General features: G+C 37.7%; 1 long non-coding RNA gene across 1 annotated transcript in view; it reads left to right on the top strand.

Moving 5' to 3' along the window:
• The window catches only part of LOC148190388 (uncharacterized), a 97,376-nt gene that overhangs the window by 48,693 nt on the left and 34,676 nt on the right, over positions 1-14,007 (top strand). Inside the window, exon 2 of the long non-coding RNA XR_015777444.1 lies at positions 463-629. This is a non-coding gene — a long non-coding RNA (uncharacterized LOC148190388). The remainder of the gene's footprint in view (positions 1-462; positions 630-14,007) is intronic.

The following is a 14,007-nucleotide window of genomic DNA, read 5'->3' as shown; positions in this document are numbered from 1 at the left end:
TATATAAAGTATATATGAACTTTAGCGAGGTGAAGGAGCTGTCAGAAGCGCTCATTGCCCTTCTTACTCTGTACTGGAAGTTATCTGCATGGAGAGATCTGAGAGAATATCAGATGAGGGACAACACGCAGATAATCCCTGCATCACACTGTTTATTGGCATGTTTTATGTGCATATTATTGCAGCATTTTTTTTTACCAAGCAGTTCAGAAGGTGATTCAATAAAAAAATGAAAAGACTTGAATCCACAGTCAGATTCCCAGTTTACCCACTAAACGTTCTTCACTTGTCAATAGCCATGATTGAGAGCAGCAATTATAAACAGCTCAATAAGTCCTGTATGGTTGTCTGTTAGCATTTTTCATCACAGATCCTCCAGGTGAACTGTAGTTTAAACTGTAGCAGTGACATATCAGTGCATTCTTTCAGAAGCTGATCAATTAACTCATTGTGTGTCTTCAGGTTTCGATGTTGCAAGGGTCCATGAAGAATTATTGACCTCGTGATGCGATACACCTTTACGACATATTTAACCTCACTGATCGATCGTGTTGGGGATGTCGTCACTGGTAGCTACAGGGACCAGTAAAGCCTTTCATCCACCTGCTTATCGTCTCAAATGGAAACAGGTAATTATCCAATTGCACACAATCAGGTGTCTTATTTAGGAAATGTGAGTGTTGCTGAAGATTAATCATCATTGATTAGAGACCCTCTGATTTAAATCTGTCCCTTTTCCAGATTAGTTAGCCATTGATCTGTGACAGCAATTTCACGCCTGCAATCAACCAATCGACCCGGTCGTAATGTGTGGCCTCTGCTGGGCTTTTTCGCGACCCACTCATTCATCAGAGTGCTACCTGCAGTAGCATTTACCCTTTCTGTGGCCATACAGGATGTGAAAATTGTATGCGTCTTTTCCTGCATTAGAATTGGGTCTCTTTTTGTTTGTTTACAGTGACTTATCTTTAAAGATCTAGCAGATAACATTCCTGCAATTTTCATTTTCCTGGAGCTGAGACTTAGCCTGAAAGCAAAATTCAGCCCCTGAGACCTGCTGCTATATGTGGCACAAACCTCTAGACTCAGTCCTGATTGAGTGAAAAGTCTGCTCATTTAAAATTGTCTGTCAGGTGAGAAGTGCTTGTCAGAGCATGTGGATTACCCACTGAATTATGCTTCTTTCGATTTCAGGCGCTGTAAAGATTTACTGTTGTTGTGATAAAATATCTGGGCTTGTCTTTCTCTAATAGTGTACAGTAGATTGTGCTGTAAAACCTCATCACTTTACCAGCCGGCTGAATCACTGCCCACACCTCCATTTTTTTAGTGAGTCAAATACTGGAGGTCTGCTATTGTGTTTGTTGCCAGCTTTTGGGGGAAATTGTGAGCCAATCAGTGCTTTGTAGATGGGATTAAAACATAATATGCCTCCTCCCTTTGTAAGGGAAAGCTGACCATAACAGATTGTGAATTAATTTACAAAAGTAATGACTCTAAAAGTGCAATATATAATGCTTGGCCACATTCTCCACACCCATAGAGGGCAGCATTTCACCTCCAAGCCAACTAGTAGCTAACAGCAGGGCAAGAATATGCAAATTTTGACCAAATGCTGAAACTCAGAGAGCTGTTCAAAATGTCACTGCTATCTTCTTTGCTCACATGTGGTACCTACCAGGGTTGACAACTTTTACTATCAAAAGAGCCATATTTAGCTAAAAACTCTGGCCGGAGCCACAAAACATATTTAAGCCTTACAAGGACGGTGCACAGCATATTAAGTCTAGATAAGCCCATCAGCACTACCAATAGGTCTAAATAAGCACTCAGTAGCATGTTTTACCAAAAGGTGGCAGCAGTGGGCTACTTGTGATTATTTATTACTGTTTCTTTTTATTTCCATTAAATAATACCATCTTTTATAGCAGCTATGAAATAATAGAACTAAAGAAATTGTTTACATTTTTGTTAGTTTTATTCAGTGTTCATAAACTGGCATAGCAGAGCCGTCTGCTTGATAATGCTTACATCACTGGACTTATCATGACACATCCTCAGAAATGCTGCCTGGTCATGCTAATCGCAAATTTTATGGTTCTGTCCTTGGAAGTCTTTGCAGAGAGCAGTGAATCTTAAATTTTCTGGATTACCTCAGTTTTGTTTTGAAGTCTGAGAGATATTTGCTCTGATATTTTAATACCCGATTCTTTCATGTAGTGCCTGTCCATGAATGGTTTTCCAAATCTCATGATTTCGTGAGCTGCCAGAGAACTTGAAGCATTAGTTTAGGTTGGAAAGTTAATCCATTCCTTAAAAGTACATTTGCTCTACTCTGCTGTCCACTGTCCACTACAATTCCGAAATTGCTCTATTTCTGTTATCCCCAGCCTGATTCTTTTTTTAGCAAATGCATTGTGCTTGTTCCGGAAATGTCTTTCAGTTAATCCTATTGCTAATTTCTCGACGCAGATCAAACATATAGCAGAAAGCCTGCAGCGTTTGCGGTGCTAGCAAACAAAGCCATCCAAGCACGGTTAAATTCTCGATTCTCCTCCGACACTTTCAGTTGGGGAGAGCCAGCGCTGTTGAGGTTCAAAAACACAGCTGTGCAAGGGTGCCAAACCGCAATAGTTCATTGTCGTATGCCTATGATGCACATTTTAGCTAGCAATATTAAAAACGTTTTTTTTCTTTGGGTATACATTTTTAAAAGTAGAAAATTTTAGAATCACTTTCAGCTTACATAATAATAATTTAATTTAAAATGTCAAACAAAAATAACATTTATTTTCGTATATATTTTTGAAAGCCACAGGGAACCACTAGAGAGGGGTTAAAGAGTTACATGTGGCTCTAAAACTGCAGATTGCAATCTCCTGACCTATACTTAACATTATATCTTGCTTGGCTCAGTTATTGCAAGACCATAGGTTATAAAGTAACAGTATGATAAAGTTGACCTACACTTGTTTATTGTCTTTCCAGTCTTCCAACCACTCAGAGCACTTACTTGTCACATTCACCTGTTAACACACACACATTCATGCACTTGCAGCCAGAGCTACCATACTAGGTGCCACCTGCTACTTGTTTAAGAATTCACACGCTCTCACATATCAATAGCTGGGAGCTAGCTGGTTAACATGCTTATTTTTGTAGATATCTCTGCAACATAAGACATAGACATCTTTTACATAACATTACAACTACTTATTCACATTCTGTTATTCACATTTCTTTGACTGATGTGAGAAAAGTTAACTGATCCTAGCAATCATGACAACAGTTTCAGTACATCAATTGCTAGTGATCGGTTAGGGCATAAATACCAAGCTTATCTTGTAAATTGATTTACAGCATATATTTAGCATATATGCTGAATGGTCAGAGACAAAATACATCATTAATTCTCATTGAGTACATTTTCTGCTCCAACTTAAGCATGATTGAACTTTTAATGGTTATTTTTAGGCAGCCACAGCACTTTTTTAAGGCTATAGAAAAATATCCTTGTGGTTAAATATTGAAAAAGTCAAGTGTGACTTGAAGCATGAGGACAATTTACTTATTTGACCACCATCCTTCCCCAACCTTAACCAGAGGGATTTTCTTGCCTAAACCTAAACACCTGTGCAGATCCAGATGTGATTTCTCATCTGTCAGTGTCAAAGTGCTGCCCTTTTTATGCCTCCCCTACCCTGACCTTCTACCCAGGCTTACATGTGGTACAAAAAATATATAACATCCTTCACAGAAAAAATCCTGCCAGTGAACATGATCGGAGGATAGCTAAAATTGCTAATCAAAATGTAATTGTCATAACAAATTAGTAGAATAGAGATAGAGATGTGATGTTGCAGTCATTTGGTTTTACTGTAGTACTTTTCTTTTACAGAGTGTTTATTACTGTTTGTCTACATCAGGAGAATGACGCACCAGCGGCACACTACAGAAAAACTCACAGCTTGCATACTGTTTATGGAAAACAGGCAGTAAGGCTTGGGTTAGGAGTGTCAATTTTGCAAAACACAGATCAAGGGAAAACTCATTGCTCCCCGAAACCATGCTTTCCACATAAAAGCACAGATAATTGCTGGGGAGATTCGATACATAAATGTATAATGCTCCATTTCTGTGTAAAGCAATGCTCTGTGCTATTTTCAAATGCAGATGGACATGCATCACCAGAGAAAAAAATAACATTCTACTCTTTTAAAAAAACCAACTATATTTTATGAATTCACTATTTGAAACAAATTCATTTTTTCCCTCTAATTTCCATTTTCATTATTTAGCAAGGAAATGTCATCGTAACACCCCATTTTCACACTCAATATTCTTCTTCTTTCCACTGGCAAAGAATGGATTCCTGTTACATGGTGGCTGCTGCCTCTTAAAATGGGAGGACGGAGACATTATTTAAAGTTCCCACATGTGGAGTATCCACCACAGTTTGTCAATCTTCGTCTCAGTCGTTTTGATAGCATATTATAATGGTTGTAGAAATGTGTGTGAAGTCTAGCTCATGACTGTCTGTACCACCAAAAATCACCTCACACCTCATCACATCACACAAAAGTAAGGTGTTGCTGTCTTTATCCCTCATTGTAGGGGTTGTGTGAGATGAGTGATGAGCTGTTTCTTCTCTTCAACAGGTTTAATTTGTGGCTTACAAATTAAACATTTATGTCGTCTGACAACTGAATATCTGTCTTTATTCTCTGGGGATTTGTTGGACACCTTTGTCTCTCATATCTTTTAATAGAGGCTTCTTCCCAGTGAGAACTAGAAGGATAAATCCATCAGGCCAATATATCTTCCAATAATAACTTATTTTTTATATATACATACTGTCGTTTTTGTCGGGCAATAAGTAACAAGAGATTACAATACAGATATGCCAAAGATATATTTGAGGTAATTAAGAGACAGTTTTTTCTATTTCGTCTGCCTGTCTATTTTTGTGAATACAATATCTCAAGAACACCTTCAGGGAATTTCTTCAAATTTTGACAAAAACAGTCACTTGGAATCAAATATGAGCTGATTAGATTTTGGTGGTCAAAGATAAAGGCCACTGTGCCCTTGCATTTATCTCAAAGAGGGCCTTGTGGAACTTTCCTCAAGTTTGGCACAAAGGTCCAACTGGACTCAAAAATAACCTTATTAGAATCTTGGGGTTGAAGGTCAAAGGTCAATGTCATGGTGACCTCATAAAACATGTTTTTGGCCATAATTCAAGAATTAATGTGCTCAAATTTCACACAGATCTCTAGTAGGATATAATGAACTACTGACATTTTATATCCAGGAGGTTAAAGGTCAGCTATGACATTATAATGTTCTGCACATACAGTCAGGGACAGAAGGGGAGACATTTGGTCAGATACTGAATTAACGACACAAATCTTGGGTGTCCACATTTGACCTGTTCTTATTGTATAGATCCTCTGTGCTGCAAGGGAGAATATGTTTGTGAAGCATCAGTGTTTTCACAACTTCGCAACTTGACTGGTGCGTGGAGGCATACAACCACATGGCGGTTTATGTAGTTTTTCCATATGAGCATGGACGAGTTAAATTTTCAAGTGCAACATGTTTTGCTTCGTATCTCGGTCACGGTTCTTTAATAACAGAATGTTATGGGATCCTTATCCCAGATTTTATCCAAGATGTGTTGTGTATTTTTAAAATTGAATACAGGCTGATATACTGTTGGCAGATTTTTTTAAATTCTAAAATATCAACCCGATGGCCACTCCTAGGAAAAGTGTAGATCGTTCCCTGTTGTCTCCATGCATATTATTCTGCTGTTATGAACCCCATGCACATTAGGGATTATTTTATAAGTTACACCTTTCTGTCAAAGCTTCCTAACAAGTCTGTCTAAATTTTAAAAAGCTCATAGATTTAATGGGACCGTTTCTGCCATACCATTCAAGTTGTATATCTGGGCTCTATCTAAGATATAAAGTCTATTAAAAAAAAGTCATTATTATCTTTTGTCCTGTAAGTCAGGCTCAGCCACAGAAATGACCTAAACAGTGATTTTACCTCACAGTACACAGGAGTTATGGTCTACCTGCTGCTTTGGAAGTTTAGGGTGATTTTGTGTTACTGTGTGACTCTTGGAGCCAAACTAATCTGGCGTCCACAGCAGGACATGAGTCCATAGAAACAGAAGTCTGAAGAAGAGCCATTGATTGAAAATGTTATATATTCCTTGTGATGGGAGATCTAACAACATAAAAATACTCAACTTTATCATGCAAAAACCTCTGTCAGGTCATGTGGGAACACATTTTATATGGGCTTTGCGAAATAGTATTTGACACCAAACACACTTAATTTGAAAATTTTGAATTTTCGGATTTGAATTTGTAAGGCACACAACTGGAAAGCTACAGATGGTGTAAAAACCTAAATAAATAATGGTGTATCCAGGTTTTCCACACATTCACATTTATTTGTGGCAGCCCACCACATTTAAAACATCTGCTGCCACATATTAGTTTTATATTTTTGGAGCTGGACCATTCATTAGGAGAGCTTTTGGAGTATACAATATATGCTGTTTGGTTATGGATTGCACCACACTCTTGGAGCACAGGGCATATTCGGGGAAGAAACGGAGCAGTAGAGGGTCAGCTGCATTTTAAGTGAATCTTAAATGTCCACTCTGCTGGGTATCAAAGTTTCCTTTTTGCAGCAGCTGCTCTTCTCATTCATTAATATCATTAGCTCTGACCAGATTGATTGATCAGTTATCCACCCTTGCAACTTAAACTCCTTAAACTGCTGTGGAGCCCTTTAAATAAGGTTTCATAATCATATAGCACTATTGACTCAGGCTTAGTCAATATACATTAAGTTGATTAATATTTTTAGATGAGTTTAGATGTTCCATAAGGGTGAGAGAGGTTACCTGAACTACCTGAAATATATATTTATACGCTCTGTTTGTGTCATAATTCTACAGGTGATGATCAGTGAAGCATATTGTGTCAAAATCTTAGTCCTTGCACCAAATACAAGGTGATAAACAAGCAGCAGGATGCTCCAGTTTCCTCATGATCTCAGCCACCTGTGTACTGAGAGCTGCTAATGTGAATGCGTCATGGCCACACATAGTGGGAGATATTTCTCTGCGTATGCGCTTATTGAGCAGCTTACATGAATTGGCCACCGTGTTTGGAATTCCTCATTCCTTGTTTAATACGTCTGTGGCTAACACTCCATTAGCAGCCTAACACTGAGCTGTGCTCTGTTTGTTTTTAGAAACACTGGCAATGATGTGCTGAATAATGTGTGTCACTGACAGCACTGGCCTGTCAATGGAAAAACTACAGCCTGACTAGGTTTTTAGTTTCAGCTCTTGGTGCAAGTTTATTTCTGTGAAAAAGTCAAAATATTTGACATAAATATTTGTAATTTAGTATTGGTCTGATCTGATATACAGTACTCTGTTTATTCTGCAAATATTTTATATTTTAAAAGGATCCTGGATCCAGGATTGTATTTTTGAAGTCTAACAGATGTATCCAGTGAATTTCCTTCCTCACATAACAAGTATCTTAAATCTAGCACTTTTATATCCATGTAAATTAGCTTAGTGCGTTCTTTTTCCCCATCTTGGGTGTTTTATTACATATTTTGGTGTTTTAACCTGTTTTTTTTTTTCAACTCTGTCTCACTTCCAGCTTGTTAAATGTACACACTTGGTCAGTGGACACTTTGCCTCTGATATCGACGTACAGAGGAACACTTTAGTGGCAGTATGAGAGGCACCAGGAGGCAGCAGTATTTGAAGCTCCCAGCAACTGCCGTAGTATAAAGAGCAAGAAAGTCTGCATAAGGCAGATGGGAATGAAGATTGGTGGGTCAAACACACTCTGGACTTTGACCTTGGAGGCTGCTGTTCATTTCCTGCATCAGAAAAGAGTCGATTATTTCAACAACAACATAGCATGCTAATATATGTAGCATGCTATGCTAGTGATGTTTGTCACGTGACATGACATTAGGTTATTAAAAATCCTTATTTTAATCCAAACCATGATTTTTTTTTAACCTAACCATGTGTTATAGTGTTCTAAACCTAAGGAAATAACCCTAAAAACAAAGTTTTGTTTTCAACAATATATTTATTGAATTTTCTTATTTTCATAAAAACAATACAAGACAAACATTTAACAATTAGTAACAAAAACAAACAAACAAAAACAGCTCAGATAAACAAACATTTGCAGGAGGTTACAGGAGGTAGTCCATGTTGCAGGTAAATCACAGGCTTTAAGAGTTCATATTCAGGAAATTCCTTGTAAAATAATGGCAGACAGAAAAAAACTATGCTTGAAGTTTATTTTGAAAACAGATTACATGTGTTTAATGAGCTTAGATTTTTCTTTTCCTTCGAAATCTGAAGTTTAATTTGTTTAATTTGTAAATGCACAAGAAACGCATGTAACAAGCGTTCGTGAACGTCCAAAGCTAATGCTGGAAGGGCACCTACAGCATTATAGTTTGACATTTAGAGCCACTGATTGAGATTTGCTATGTGATGAGCTGGAAGTGAGAATGTGTTGGTTGATCATTATAATGGTAAGCAGCCAAATCAAAAGATGCGTGTGCTTGTAATTTAGGTTCTGCCAGTTTTTTCTCTAAACAGTCAGAGAAACATCCACTCATTACTCTAGTTATATAAATATAAATTGAATTTTATACTATTTTTTTTTTTAAAACAAGCCAATATTACAATTGCTAAGATATTTGAAGTATAATCAGCAGTGCTTCTCAGTAAAACCTACATTGTTGTCATGTTGAGGTTGTAATGACAAACTGCTGGTAAATCCTGTGTCTAACACGATGTGAAATTTTTGATATCTGACTGAGGAGCCTTGATAGTGCTGACATCTGTGCACTTTAAGTGCTAGAGCTAATTAAAGCTTCACACACTGATGTGATAAGGTGCTTCACAGCCCCGAGGGAGCGATTCAATGCTGTCAAGGTGATAAGCTTTAAACAATGATCTGATATGGGAGATTCTATTATTCGCTATTTGCCAGCTGTCTGTCATTTACACCTGACAAGTACCAAGCTAGCTGCTTGCTACTTGTCTAAAAAAGACATAATGCAGTTGCTAGAAATGTTCCTAATGCTGCCAGGGTCCTGATTATTGGCAGCTAAACATAGCATGTGTAATATTGCTGTTGTAGTAAAAATAGATATAGCAAAGGCTATAGCTTGCAGATCATTCAGATTGTGTCCCCTTTTAGAGCCTCTGAACAATTAAGCAAATCGCACATACACGTATCAAATGTTTTAGTGTGCTTTTTCACATGCAAAGAGTTCACCTCAGTGTCGTTAATCAAAAAACCCCCAGAAATGAGCTTTTGCATCCTGCTTGCTTTGCATTAAATTAAACATCACCAAGCTCAGAAACTCATTTCATGGCACATTCCCACTTCTACTGGGTCAATATGGAACATTTCTCTGTACCGCTGCCCTCAGCCCTCCTGCTTACTCACCATTTATCATCCATACTTGACCTCTCACTTTGCTCAAGAGGCCCAAAGCACACTGCACATTGGCCTCCTCGTATGGAAACAGTGGAGGGAGAATCTCAGAACAAAGAAGTTACTCAGCTGTAGAAATGGGAATCAATCCATCTGACTGTCTGTCTGCCTGCCTGACTGCCTGCTTGTCTGTTTGTCTTTTAAGAAGTTTGAGAATCAGACACTTTTTAGGCTTTTTAGTATTTCATCATGAAAAAAGGTGAAATAGATGTGAAACAAAGTGATGCTATTATTACTTTATGTGTTATCCAGTCTACTGTTGCTGAAGCTGTTGCAGTAATATTACTTGTGTCAATTTTTACACTCTCACCTTCTCAGCATGATGGAAATTTACACTCAGAGGAAATCCTGATGAATATGTATCTACACATTTCACTGAATTACTTGACAGTTGCATTTTCCAGAGTTTTCTTTTTTTAAAAGAAAAAAAAAACAACAACTCAGAATTAGACTTTATTTGCCTATGAAAAGTAGATGACATTTGCCATGATAATAAAAGAGCACACACACACACACACACACACACACACACACACACACACACACACACACACACACACACACACACACATGCACACATGCACGCACACAAAATAAGGCAGCATTACTACCAGCAGGCACTCTTTCTATAGAGGCACCAGATTCCCAGATTAAGTGCAAAACATGTGGTACTGTATTTTGTATTGAAGCATTCACAGTGCAAAATAGCAGTCTATTTTGTTACACCTTGTCTAATCAATAGTATAGAATTAATATGAATAGTGGATTGAATATGAATGTGTAGTGTGAAACAAAAAGCTTTGGAGACCCAGTGTTTTTTCAGCAAAGATGCTTCAGTTGCATGTGGTTGCTTTGATACATCAGAAGTAAAACTGAACAAGGTCGAGTACTTCTCTGGCCCATGACCTTTGAAGTGAAGGCTGAAGCATATAGGGACAAGCATATAGACAAAAAAACCCAGGAGTGGGTTAATGACAGGAAGAATATATTATACAGTATATTAACAAGGGATGCACTGCTGTATTGGCTAAACATTGGCATCAACTGGCATTTTCCTTGTTTGGTAAGAAAAAAAAACCAACTATTTTTTGATGGACTAATTTGTTGATGTTTTCACAGTAATATAAAATAGATTTCAGATAGTTAATTTAAAAGTATTTTGAAGCAGTTATTTTTATGCAAAATGTTATATTGAAGGTTGTTTTTCTTGTAAGATTGGACTTGTGCTAACACAAAGATTGTGTAACAAAGGGCTTAATAACCCTAAAATGGCTCAATGGCTTCTATTGTGCCAGATTTCTTTGTTTCCCTAGCAAAACATAGGGAATAGTCAGTCGACCCAGAATTTCAAACTCTTTGCATCCCTTTGCATATAAACATTTTTCTCCTCCATTGTTGTTGTTGTATGGCACTTGTGTGTAAGATTTGCTGGCTTTGTGGTATTTGTCTTGCTCCTCCTTAACTGTGAATGGATGGCTGGGTAAAAAGTGACAGTGATAAGTGCAACGTTTTACCCAAGGACAAACATTTTTTAATCATAGGCTCAGTCTATGGGGACTTTGGATCCAGAGGGTCGCCAGTTCAAGTCTCCATACGGAACAAGTATAGAATGTGGATTGGCAGCTGGAGGGGTGCCAGTTTGGACCAAGGGCACTGTTGAGATACCCTTGAGCAAGGCACTAAACCCCCAATCTGCTCCAGGGGTGCAGTAACATGGCTAACCCTGGGCTATCCATCCTAATTGCATTTTTTATGTTAAAAGAGGGATATACGGAAGCTGCTTTTTAATTGCCAGTTGCCTGGAATTGTGTGGACTGACAAATTAATTTAATTAAACAGAAAATGCCAAATGTGCAGCCCTCTTTGCAGAATGGACGCTTAACACCTCATCATGCTGCTGCCATTTGTAGGGTAGCGTAAATACACAGCAGAAATTAACAAAATATGGTGGCCGGAGGGAAAAAAACAAAGTGCTTTGGTGGACGCTGCCCCCCAGAGTGACAAATTGTTTTCTGTAAACCCTAACTAAGTGGAGCTTTGGAGTCTCTTTTAGACCATTGCTTTTAGTCATTTGTTTCTGTAGCTTTAAAATAAAACAATAGCTATTTAGTTGTGTGCGTTAAACACAGTCAGTCACTGATTACCAGGAATCCATCCAAAACCTTCACATTTAAACCAGGAGAAAAGTTTTAATACAAATGTTTTGCAGAAGCACAGATCAGAACATGGTATAGAGGGTTATTCTCTCATTTCCCATGTGATGTATGACTGTATTCCTGGAGAAAACGATGCTCAGAGTATCTCGTTATTGTGACTCATAAGCACTTTCATTGTTTGTACGTAGGTGTTGCAACATCGGGCCCTTGGTGAGCTCTTTCAATAAGTGGTGCCAACCTCTGTGTCTGGAAGTTGTCATTTAATAAAAGTTTTTTTTTCATGGGTCCATTAATAGTCTTTGTTTAACTCACTTGACCCATCCTCAGTCAATATAGGCAGAGCCACGAAACATGCAGATGAGAATTAGTTTTTCCCCGCATATTGATCTCTCAAACAGAAAAATACCCTCAGTAATGTTACTGAAGAAAGGGAAGACATTGAATTGTTAGAGCTCATCGCTTGTCTGACAGCAATTCATGAGTTAAATTGATTGAGCTCAGACTCGCCTTCCTTTGTGAGATTACACAGAGGATATTACAGAAAGGCTGTTTTCCATCACAGAGAAGACACAGGGTCTCTTAAGCAGATGGAATTTTTAATTAACACAAAGCCACTGACTCTGTTAAAACACTAGGAAGCCTTATGGGAGCAATCACAAAGCAGCACCTCTCTATGCTGTTGATACTCCTTTAAACAGTGTGTATGTTAAATTAGCAAGAATGTATATATTACATTTGTTCCATTAAAGTTGTAACATTTATAGCAATAATTGCTAGGATAAGGCTATCTCATTGTTTAATATTATATTGTTAGAGTTAAAGCATTTTAATCAATGCTTTTGTCAACAGTGTAACCTTTCAGTTGTTTATCTCATGAATAATTTTAAAAAAAAAAACACTGGCTGTTTGATGCTTGCCAGTTGATGCCTCTTGCAAAGGTTTGGACATTGTGTGCAGACTGAAGAAGAAGTGAAGGTACTGTACAGGATGTGCTGAGCCGGGGAATGAATGTTGCTTTTTGCAGTGTTGATTCTGGGAAATAGTGTATTCTGACAAGCTGACACGTGTCAACCTGCAATGGTGTGTGTCCTGACAACATGGACATAGAAAACAAAACGTGTGGGTGTTGTGAAACACCACATAAGCCGCTGAGGGAGTTTTGCTTTCAAACAAGAAGAAACTTAAACAGGGATCTTTGAATTGTTCTCATAGGCACAGATACAATTAATACCCATTATTAAGGTGCTGTTTTCAGTTTGTCCTTGTGTACCGTTTCTGTCCCTATCAAATAAACCATAAATAAAGTCAGAGATAAAATTGAGTATAGTTTGATATTGTGTTTAGTACAAACTCCTCCTCTCATCGAACGATCGATCTCCTTCATCGAACTCAGACATTAGCCTCTTTACCTTATTAACTCATCATAAAACACAGTAGTTAGTGCACTTTTCAAACATACACCAACTCTGGCTCGGTCAAAATAAACCCCTAAATTACTGAGTTAGAAATTAAAATATGCTGCATACTGTTTATCCCTGAGGTCTTTGCCTGTCAGCTGTCCTCTGAGTTTCAACAAACTTGCAATTAATGGAAATAAAAGAAACAGGGAAATAACAGTTAAGGTGATATGTAAAACTAATGGACTGCTTATTTCTGAAATGTAGGGATGCAAGATAATATCGGCACATCACCAGTATCGGCCGATGTTGGCTGTAAAGTGAAATATCGTAATGAACCAGCATTTCTGCCGATATCGCAAACATTTTCTTTTAATTGACAAAATGAACACGTGCAAAACATCAACCTAAGTTTAAGTATTTTACTTTACATTGTACAATAAAAAATGAATATTAGAGATGTCAATCTCACCCAGAGCCCTAGGGACTTCAATGTTTCCAAAAGGCTTGGTGGTTTCGGCGGGGCTTGGGCTGTGGCAAAAAAAAAAAACTTAATAAATAAATGATGTTAAAAAGAGCCTTCTGTGCTTAATTTATTTAATTATTATTTATTCAACATCTATATCCAACATATATTAGCCTCTAGGTTATAGGTCTATTGATATTGGTATCTGTTATCGGCCAAATGAGCTGTTATATATTGTCATATAGAATATCAGCAAAATATTCAATATCATGCATCTAAAATGTATTACTATGCTGCTCATGTGGTTGTTACTGCACAACAGCATTACAGTGAGTTTGCGACTCGCTCTAAGTTGTTTTTTGCATGGAAGTTAGCCTGCTACAGCGGTTGCAGTGGCAAGGGTACAGATA

The sequence above is a fragment of the Plectropomus leopardus genome, chromosome 1 (genome assembly GCF_026936395.1).
Source record: "Plectropomus leopardus strain MGB_pleo_1.0 chromosome 1, ASM2693639v1, whole genome shotgun sequence".
NCBI lineage: Eukaryota > Metazoa > Chordata > Actinopteri > Perciformes > Serranidae > Plectropomus > Plectropomus leopardus.
Note: the sequence above shows the minus strand (reverse complement) of the source record. Positions and strands in the feature narration are given on the sequence as shown.